The sequence below is a fragment of the Mauremys mutica genome, chromosome 23 (genome assembly GCF_020497125.1).
Source record: "Mauremys mutica isolate MM-2020 ecotype Southern chromosome 23, ASM2049712v1, whole genome shotgun sequence".
Lineage (NCBI taxonomy): Eukaryota > Metazoa > Chordata > Testudines > Geoemydidae > Mauremys > Mauremys mutica.
The window spans coordinates 258,883-267,236 of NC_059094.1; the positions used below are offsets into that span (position 1 = coordinate 258,883).

General features: G+C 47.9%; 1 non-coding gene across 1 annotated transcript; it reads right to left on the reverse strand.

The window, feature by feature from the left end:
- Positions 1 to 6,138: 6,138 nt before the first annotated feature.
- Positions 6,139 to 6,278, reverse strand: LOC123355615. Its single transcript, XR_006575163.1, has one exon. It is a non-coding gene; the product is annotated as a U4 spliceosomal RNA (small nuclear RNA).
- Positions 6,279 to 8,354: the final 2,076 nt, after the last annotated feature.

Genomic DNA, 8,354 nt, shown 5'->3' on the forward strand with positions numbered 1-8,354 from the left:
CTGAGAGCGTCACCCTCTCCTGAAAAGTACTCACCATTTAGGGGTATGGGTTCCTAACGGCCACTCGTGGAGTGAGATAGAAATGGATGTTTGTTGGTGTCTTGCAGGTGCTGCTGATGTCCTTTCTGCTGTCCCTGGTGTGAAAAAACAGAGGCTGAGGTGGTTTTGAATCTCTTCAAATTGTTGTTAGTGCTGCAGTTGCTCACCCTAAGCTTATGCCGTTAGATGTCTTTCACGGTGTATTTTAGTCCTGAGGTAAAAGGTGTGTTGTTAGGGAGTGAGGTAGCAAACGTTAGTTGCAGAGGTGGTGCATGTGCCACAGAAGTCGTCTGCCCCCCCTGCCCCCGCTCCTGTCCAAGAGTCCAGTATTTCCATAAACCCACCCACTGACCTGTGACTAACAATCTCACTCTGCTAACTCTTCCAGCAAAACTTTTCTACCAGGTTCTTATGCAGCGGTATATTTCTACCAACTTTAGCTTTTAAGTACCATCAAAGACAACCTGTTTAAGTATAACTAAAATTCCTGCTTCTGCATTGAAGATTTTCAGTGTATGCTATAACACATTACTTAAAAAAGAATAATAATTAATTCTATTTTTAAACTAAAGAGAAGAAAACCATAAAATATGTGTTTAGAGATTGCTAAAGAATCCCATAGTACAAAACACAAACATTGATTTTCAATCTTTTTTAACTTGCTATTGTTTGGAACCCATGTGTCTTGTCTAAAGATTTCTATGTTGGTTTGGGTGAGTTCTGAAATCAAGAACTGCTAAGTACCATTCTACTGTTCTTGATTCATATCACCAGGATTACTACACTTAATTACTCTTGCCCTAATAAGAAAGAGTTTGGAGATCCCACAGCAGCCAAAATCACCATTTGGACAAGCACCCCCATCATGCAATGCGGGGTGGGTGTGACCATGCACATCAGCAACTAAATGCCTTTGCATCACATCACCAACAGATGGCAGGGTAGAGTTCATTCTGACCCTGCTTACACCCTCCCCCCCCCCAGCCAAAAATTGGTGGTCCTGATACATCACACTCCCTGTTATACCAACTCATTGGTATTGAATGCTGAAGTTATGGCTAGCAAAAGTAGCCACCCATCTCTGCCCTGTAGCATCCAGCTTAGCCCTTGTTAACACAGAAGTCAGTGGATTGTTCTCTGTCCATAGCTGAAACTGAGCACCGGACAAGTAGTCTGGAAATTTCTCAGTGATGGCCCATTTCAAGGCCAAGAACTGCAGCTGGTGGATGGGATAGCGAGTTTCGCTATCAGACAGTCCTCAGCTGGCAAAGGCCACAGATTTACATTTACCTTCCACTTCCTGGTAGGCGAGTGCTCCCAGACCCTCCAAACTGGCATCAGCATGCATGATAAACCGTTCGTTTGGGTCAGCAAGGACGAGGACTGGCACATAAATCAGGCAAATAATGATTTCCCGTAAAGCCCTGTCACATCTCTCATCCCGCCATGTCCCCAATGGAGAGGAGAGGAGCCCCTCCCCTGTCCCAGGCCAGGCACACCAGATCTGTGCGGGGAGGTGTCCATGGCCCAGCCCAGGCGTGCTGGAGCTGCTGGGGAGAGAAGTTCCTTCCTCAGCCCGAGCCCACCAGAGTTGATGTTGCAGTGGGGGAGAGGTATCTCTCATCTGGTTTTTAGATGCTCTGATGAGAGGGAGCAGGAGAAAGATTTTTCTTCTCCTTACATTTCAAACCCTTCACCCCCCCCCAAACCACTTTCTGCTCTAGCCTGATCTCTCTCTCTCATGTCTCCATGGCCGTCATTAGCCATAGGCAGCTGCCTAGGGCACCACTAGGTCTGGGGGCACTGCTCTGCTGGGAGTCTGGACAGACGGGAAGCAGTGGAGCATGTAAGAGCAGGGCTGCTGGGTCCTAGAGAGAGCTGAATGCAGCACAGTCTGAGGGAGGGGATTGGCTGCTGGGGTCTCTGGGAAGGGGAGGGGGGAGGGGTTGGGGAAGGAGCTCACCTGTGAGTGTGACTCTTTCCCCCCGGCTGATGTGAGGTGAGGCAGGCTCTGCAGCTCTGGAACCAGTGTCCTTTGTTGTCCCCCATAACATCCATTCTTCTCCCCCCCCTGCCCCATGGAGCACCCCCTCCTTTCTCCCTTCTCCTCAGGAGGATCCCTCTCTCTCTCCTCCCTCCCCTCCGTCAGGGCTGGGTTGGGTGAGGTGCTGAGGGGTAGGTGTGAGGGAGGAGGCTGGCTCCCTGCCTGCTGAGGAATGAAAGTGAAAGTAACTCACTTCCTCGGCAGTGAGCCAGGATTGGAATGTCACACGGGGCTGGGCTGGGGTTAGCCAGATGTGTGAAAAATCAGGACAGGGGGTTGGGGTAGGGTGAGCAGATATCCCTATTTTATAGGACCAGGCCCAATTTTGGGGTCTTTTTCTTATATAGGCTCCTTTTACCCCCCACCCCCACCCCCTGTCCTGATTTTTCACACTTGCTGTCTGGTCACTCTGGGTGGGGATAATTGGTGCCTATATAAGACAAAGCCCCAAATATCGGGACTGGCCCTATAAAATCAGGGCATCTGGATCTGGTCACCCTAGCTGGGGAGCGCCTCTCCCCCGGGCTTGCAGCTGCCAGCGATCCATCTCATCTGGGGGGAACTGCACAGGGCAGGATGAGCTGCTGTGGCTCCATGGGTGACCTGTCCCTGAGATCAGATGCTGGGCTCACTTCACCATGGTCCGTAAGGCTGGTGGTGGTGCCCATTGGCGTGTGATTGGACCTGAGGGTTTGCTGCTGCTGTTGCCACTCTGCACCCCAAGAGGTGGATTTTGGGGTCTACTGCAGCTGTTGGATCAGCAGGCTGGGGGGTGAGCCAAGCATGAAAGCAGTGCTGTGTTGCCATTTAGATTGTCATTTAACAACTTTGTTTGCCAAAAATTCTTGCTAACAATCCTGAATCCAATTTCAATATTTAAAGAAAAAAAAATCAATATCTTAGCCAAAAACAGAAAATTAAGTTGTTGACAATTATTAGTGACAGGTTTGGTTTGAGGCAGGGAGTGGGCCAGTTTTCATCAGAGAAACAAAAAATGTCGACTGACTTTCCTATAGCCTGTTACTCCTGATAAGAGCCCTCCAACAACTGTAATATGCTCATCTCCTTTCTAGAGTATAAAGCAGGGGTCGGCAACCTACGGCACACGCACCAAAGGTGGCAGGTGAGCTGATTTTTGATGGTACACAGCGGCAGGCTGAGTGGCTCAGCCCATCACTGCTCTGGGGTCCCGGCTGCTGCCCTATTGCCAGCTGGGATACCGTCCGCCGGCCCCACTCAGCACCTGCTGCTGGCCTGGGGACCCCCAAGGAACCCCAGGCTGGCAGCGGGCTGAGCAGGCCGGCTGAACCACTCAACCTGCTGTCAGCCTGGGGTTCCATTCACTCAGCCGGCAGCGGGCTGAGTGGGCTGGTGGCGGGCTGAGCAGGGCCGGTGGGGGGTTGAGTGGCTCAGTCTGCGGCCAGTCTGGGGTGCCGGCAGCACTCAGCCTACTGCTACGCCGGGGTTCCGGCTGCCGGCCCCTTGCCAGTCAGGAGCCCAGCCGCCGGCCCCACTCTGCCTCCTGCCAGCCTGGGTGAGCAGAATCCCAGGCTGGTAGCGGGCTGAGGAGGGTTGGCGGCCGGGATCCTGGCTGGCAGGAGTTGGTGGTCAGAACCCCAGACCAGCAGCGGGCTGAGCGGGTCTGGGGTTTCATTTACTCAGCTGGCAGTGGCCTGAGCAGGACCGGTGGCCGGGACCTCAGATAATAACAATAGTTTATTTATATAATATAGAGATAGAGAGAGACCTTCTACAAATGTTAAAATGTATTACTGGCACGAGAAACCTTAAATTACAGTGAACTTGGCACACCACTTCTGAAAGGTTGCCGACCCCTGCTGTAGACTGACCATATGTTGTACTAAGATTCTCCTGCTTTTTTTTTTTATCCTGTGAGTCAGTATAGCCTTTGCCAGCCCAGAAGTTGGGCAGCCAATGTTTTACGTTTTCACAATGTTTTCTCCAACTTTCATAAAGTAAATACATAGTTAATATGAGTTAAAAAGGCCAGGAACACTTCCTTGTGAAGAATCTGTGCAGCAGATCATGCTAGAGCTGTGAAAATGTCAGTTTTTGATGGAACTTTAGAGGCAGTGATTTATCATGTATTTTATCATATGAATGTGCTGCTATTGCTAATGTCTTTCCAAACAAAAATAAGGCACAATAGGACTTCTGTAACATTTCTGTGCTACCTTAATCTAGATGAGATGATTCTGTGCTGACTTCATTTTGGTCACTTTGTGCTTTACCTAGCAGTAAAACTAGGGTTATATTTTCCCACTGTTTGGAAACCCAGCTTATTAAACTGATTTTGCAGCCAAAAAAGCCAGAAAGATTGCTTTTAATTAAAAACAAATCTTTGTTTCAATACCTCTTCATATAAATTTCCAATAACATTTTGACAAAATTAAAAAAATTATACTATTTGCATCATTCTGTCAAATCAGAATTTTTTCTATAGTGCTACTTCTTTAGTGCTAGTGCATCAGCATTACATTGTGCTTCATTAAGTTAAACTGGTTTTAATAACATGACTGTGGCAAGTTTTCCAATAGTGTAAGCTTATATTTGTGTTGCTAAGAGCAGATCAGGCACAGGGGCACCAGTTTCATAATCTCGCCTAGGGCACCATAAATCCTAAGGACGGCCCTGCATGCCTCAATTCTCTTTTTCCTGGCCTTGTTCCAGAGCCCTCACAGCCCAATTCTCTGCCCTAACGTTGAGCCCTCTACTGCACCCTGAACCTCTCATTCTAACCCCACCCCAAAGCCTGCACCCCCCAGAGCCAGTGCTCTCATCCCCCTGCACTCCAACTCTCTGTCCCATGTAGCCTGATTTAGGGTGTACTAATAATATTAATTTGGAAAATATGATGAAAATTTAATTTATTAGCTTACATTTTATTTAATTTAATTGAGTTATAAAGTTACAGTTGCATTACTGCTATTCAAAAGATACATATGGCATTATATGCAACAAAGTTTTGGTTAATATACTCACACCCTTCCTTGATAACCTGGTGGTAAGAGACACAGAACCAGCCTTGCAGTTCAGGTTTCTCAATTCTTGAGTGAAAGATGCAGTGCTTAGAAAAAGCTAATGTTACTTTGGGTTTACTTGAATAAGTTAAACTTAAAATCAAATCCTAATAAACAAAGAATAAAAACTTAGGGAAACCGAGCTTAGCAGAGTTACTTTGAAACTTAAAGTTTAAGAACAAGTACAGCCTACTGATAGTAGATAGAGAGAGTGAAGGAAGTTAGTCAGAATGATAGAGCGACGTGCTCTAGCGAGGTGGGTTACCTCTTTTATAGGGCACAAGTGCCGGAAATCCTTCCTCCTATGCCCAAATTTCATTCCTTACCCACAAAACATTAGGGTACGCTTACTTCATAGGCTAGTATGTTTGTGCGTGTTGATGACATGTACATATGCACATAAGTTCCCTTGTGGTGTACGTGTTAATTCTGTGGGTACAACACTGAAAAACCCCTTATGCCATTCTCCATTGTCGATTGGTCTAGGTAAAGGTCTTAGACAGGCGTGGGTACTTCTCTGTTTAAGTAACAAGATGAAGGTCAATTTTCCTTTCTGAGTAAAAGGTCACACTATAGAGATGCTCACTTTGCCTTAGCTTAACATACAGGATATGGCCTGTAGGTCCTCTTAAGTCATGTGCCCCAGTCCCCTAGTCATTTTTATTGCCCTCTGCTGGACTCTCTCCAGTTTGTGCACATCCCTTCTCATGTGGGTCCCAACCCCAAAAGTACTCACATTTCACCCCAATGGCTCCAAAATGTACATAGGGTGCTGCCATGGTCAAGTCACTCTCGAGCTCTCCAGTGGAGCCTGCTGGCAGAGAACAAGGTGAAAATTAGCCAGGACGTTGCTCAGTCAATTCCCTCTGCTCCCAGCAGGTGGTATTGGAAAGCTCCAAGATCGCTCACTTCCCTTTCTCTCATCAGCTTCAGGCCCCAGGGTTACAAATGCACAAACCAGTTGGGATTCTCCCCTGGGCTCAGGGTGTGGGGCTGCTCTGAGGGGATGGACTTGCACATTTGGGATATTAGTGCAAAGATACAATTTCAATTTCTCATAGAGAAAACTGAGGGCATTGGGAGAAGTTTTCAACTAGCAATAATCACGCCTCGGATTAACCTCATTGGCTATGATACTGCCACTTCTTATTTAGTGAAAGGAAAACTGCAGTGACAGCCTGGTTACTGAGATGCAAAACACTTTCCTCCTGGGAGAAACAAGAAGTTAGAATTAGAAATTTACATAGTTTGTTCCAATGTTGGCACAGGTTTAATTTTGCTTCTGTGTAGGTTTGTTTCAGGCTGTGACTGTTTTGGTTTATTGGGTTGTTTTGTTTTTTTTAATTGGAATGGAGCTTTTAATTGACATTTTCTGGATTCAAATGGCTGACCTGCAACACCAGTTTTGACATAGTTCTGCATATTTTATACAGATTTGGCCAGTATTCAAGGATGTGATTCCTTTATGGGAGGTTTTAGTGGTCAGGCTTATTTATTTTATGTTAGTTTCTCATCCTGCTGTAGCACACCTTTTTGATAAAATGTTGAAATTATTAATTTATGGCATTTGTTAGTTTTTATTTTTAAAAACAAAGTTTTTCTTAATGTTTGGGTTTTAAATTAAGCATTGTTTTTTGTTTCAATTTTTCATTTAGGTTTTTGTTGTTGATGGGATCTTTAAGAACTTTGGATTTAAATAATATTTTTATCTCAAGGTTCCAAAGACTCAGACAAGGTTTTCATCTCGAGGCCAAAAGACCAAAAACATCAAGACACTTGCTCATGTCCTTGGATAGACCAAGAGACTACTCACACTAGATCTGAGCTCATAGTATTAAAATTTGGACAGATTTAGATTATTAAAGTAAACCCTGTTTACTATTTTATTTTAATAAAGGTTGTATTGCTCCCATAAAGGATGGAGCCTGCCCCCCAATTTTTTTTTCTAGCCCATCTCAGTCCCCCACCAAACGAGAAGAGTCTGATGCCACCTGCTGGTCACTGGGTGTCACTGCTGCTCCATGGGAAACATGCTCTGTGCATTACCCAGATTGGTGGGAAACACACTCTGTGCATTACCGTGACCAGTCCCTGGGTGTCACTGCTCCTAGAAGGCAGACACACGCTGTGCATTACGCCACCTGGCCACTGGGTGTCACTGCTGTATCAAGGAAAACACCTTTTGTGCATTACCCTGATTGGCCACTGGGTGTCACTGCTGCGCCAAGGGAGACATAAGAACGGCCAGACTGGGTCAGACGCAAAGTCCATCTAGCCCAGTATCCTCCTGTCTCCTGCCAGCGGCCAGTGCCAGGGGCCCCAGAGGGACTGAGCAGAGCAGGGAATCATCCAGTGATCCATCCCCTGCCGCCCATTCCCAGCTTCTGGCAAACAGAGGCTACAGGCACCATCCCTGCCCACCCTGGCTAATAGCCACTGATGGGCCTGTCCTCTGTTCATTTATCTAGTTCTTTTTTGAACCCTGTTATACTCTTGGCCTTCACAACAGCCTCTGGCAAGGAGTTCCACAGGTTAACTATGCAACTGCCCTGAGTTTAGCCCCCCACCCCGGGTTGTATCTGGAAAAGAGGATGAGGATGAGGACAGCCATGACGTGTCTGTCACTGGCTGGTGCCTCAGTTTCCTCTAGGCAGCAGTGCTGCAGGCTCCTTTGGTCAGTGCCCATGCAGCTGTGTCGGGGGAAGGGGGAGTAGAGGCTCATGCTCCCCAGCCCCACGCCCCTCCCCCAGCAGCTGGGGAATCCAGGCCAAATTTAACCCTGGTAGCTGGGCCGGGGTTAGCCTGGGCCGGGGTAGGGCTGGGGAGGAATTGCGGGGGAGACAGATGCACCCGCTGTGAGGGGAGATCCTCCCATTCCCTGCCAACCCCCCTCACTCCTTGCAGCACGGCACCCCCTAGCACTTCTTTCTCTGTCGTGGGGGTGTCTGCTGCCTGCTTCTCCCTTAGCATCAGTTCTCCCCACCCTGGGGCACTGCTGTCGCCCATCCTGTGCAAACAGGCAGGCCCTGGTGTGCCCCATGGCACTGCCCTGCAATTGGGGGGGGGACAGCTGTTGGATGGAATATGGGGGTGGGCAAGGCTGGGGGCCAGGACTCCTGGGTTCTCCCCTCAAATGTGGGAGGGGATTGGGGGTTAGGGGGTAAAGAGGGGGAGGGCTGGGATCCAGGGCTCCTGCTTTTTCTGGTTTTCTCCACCTCCTGCAGCGGCCT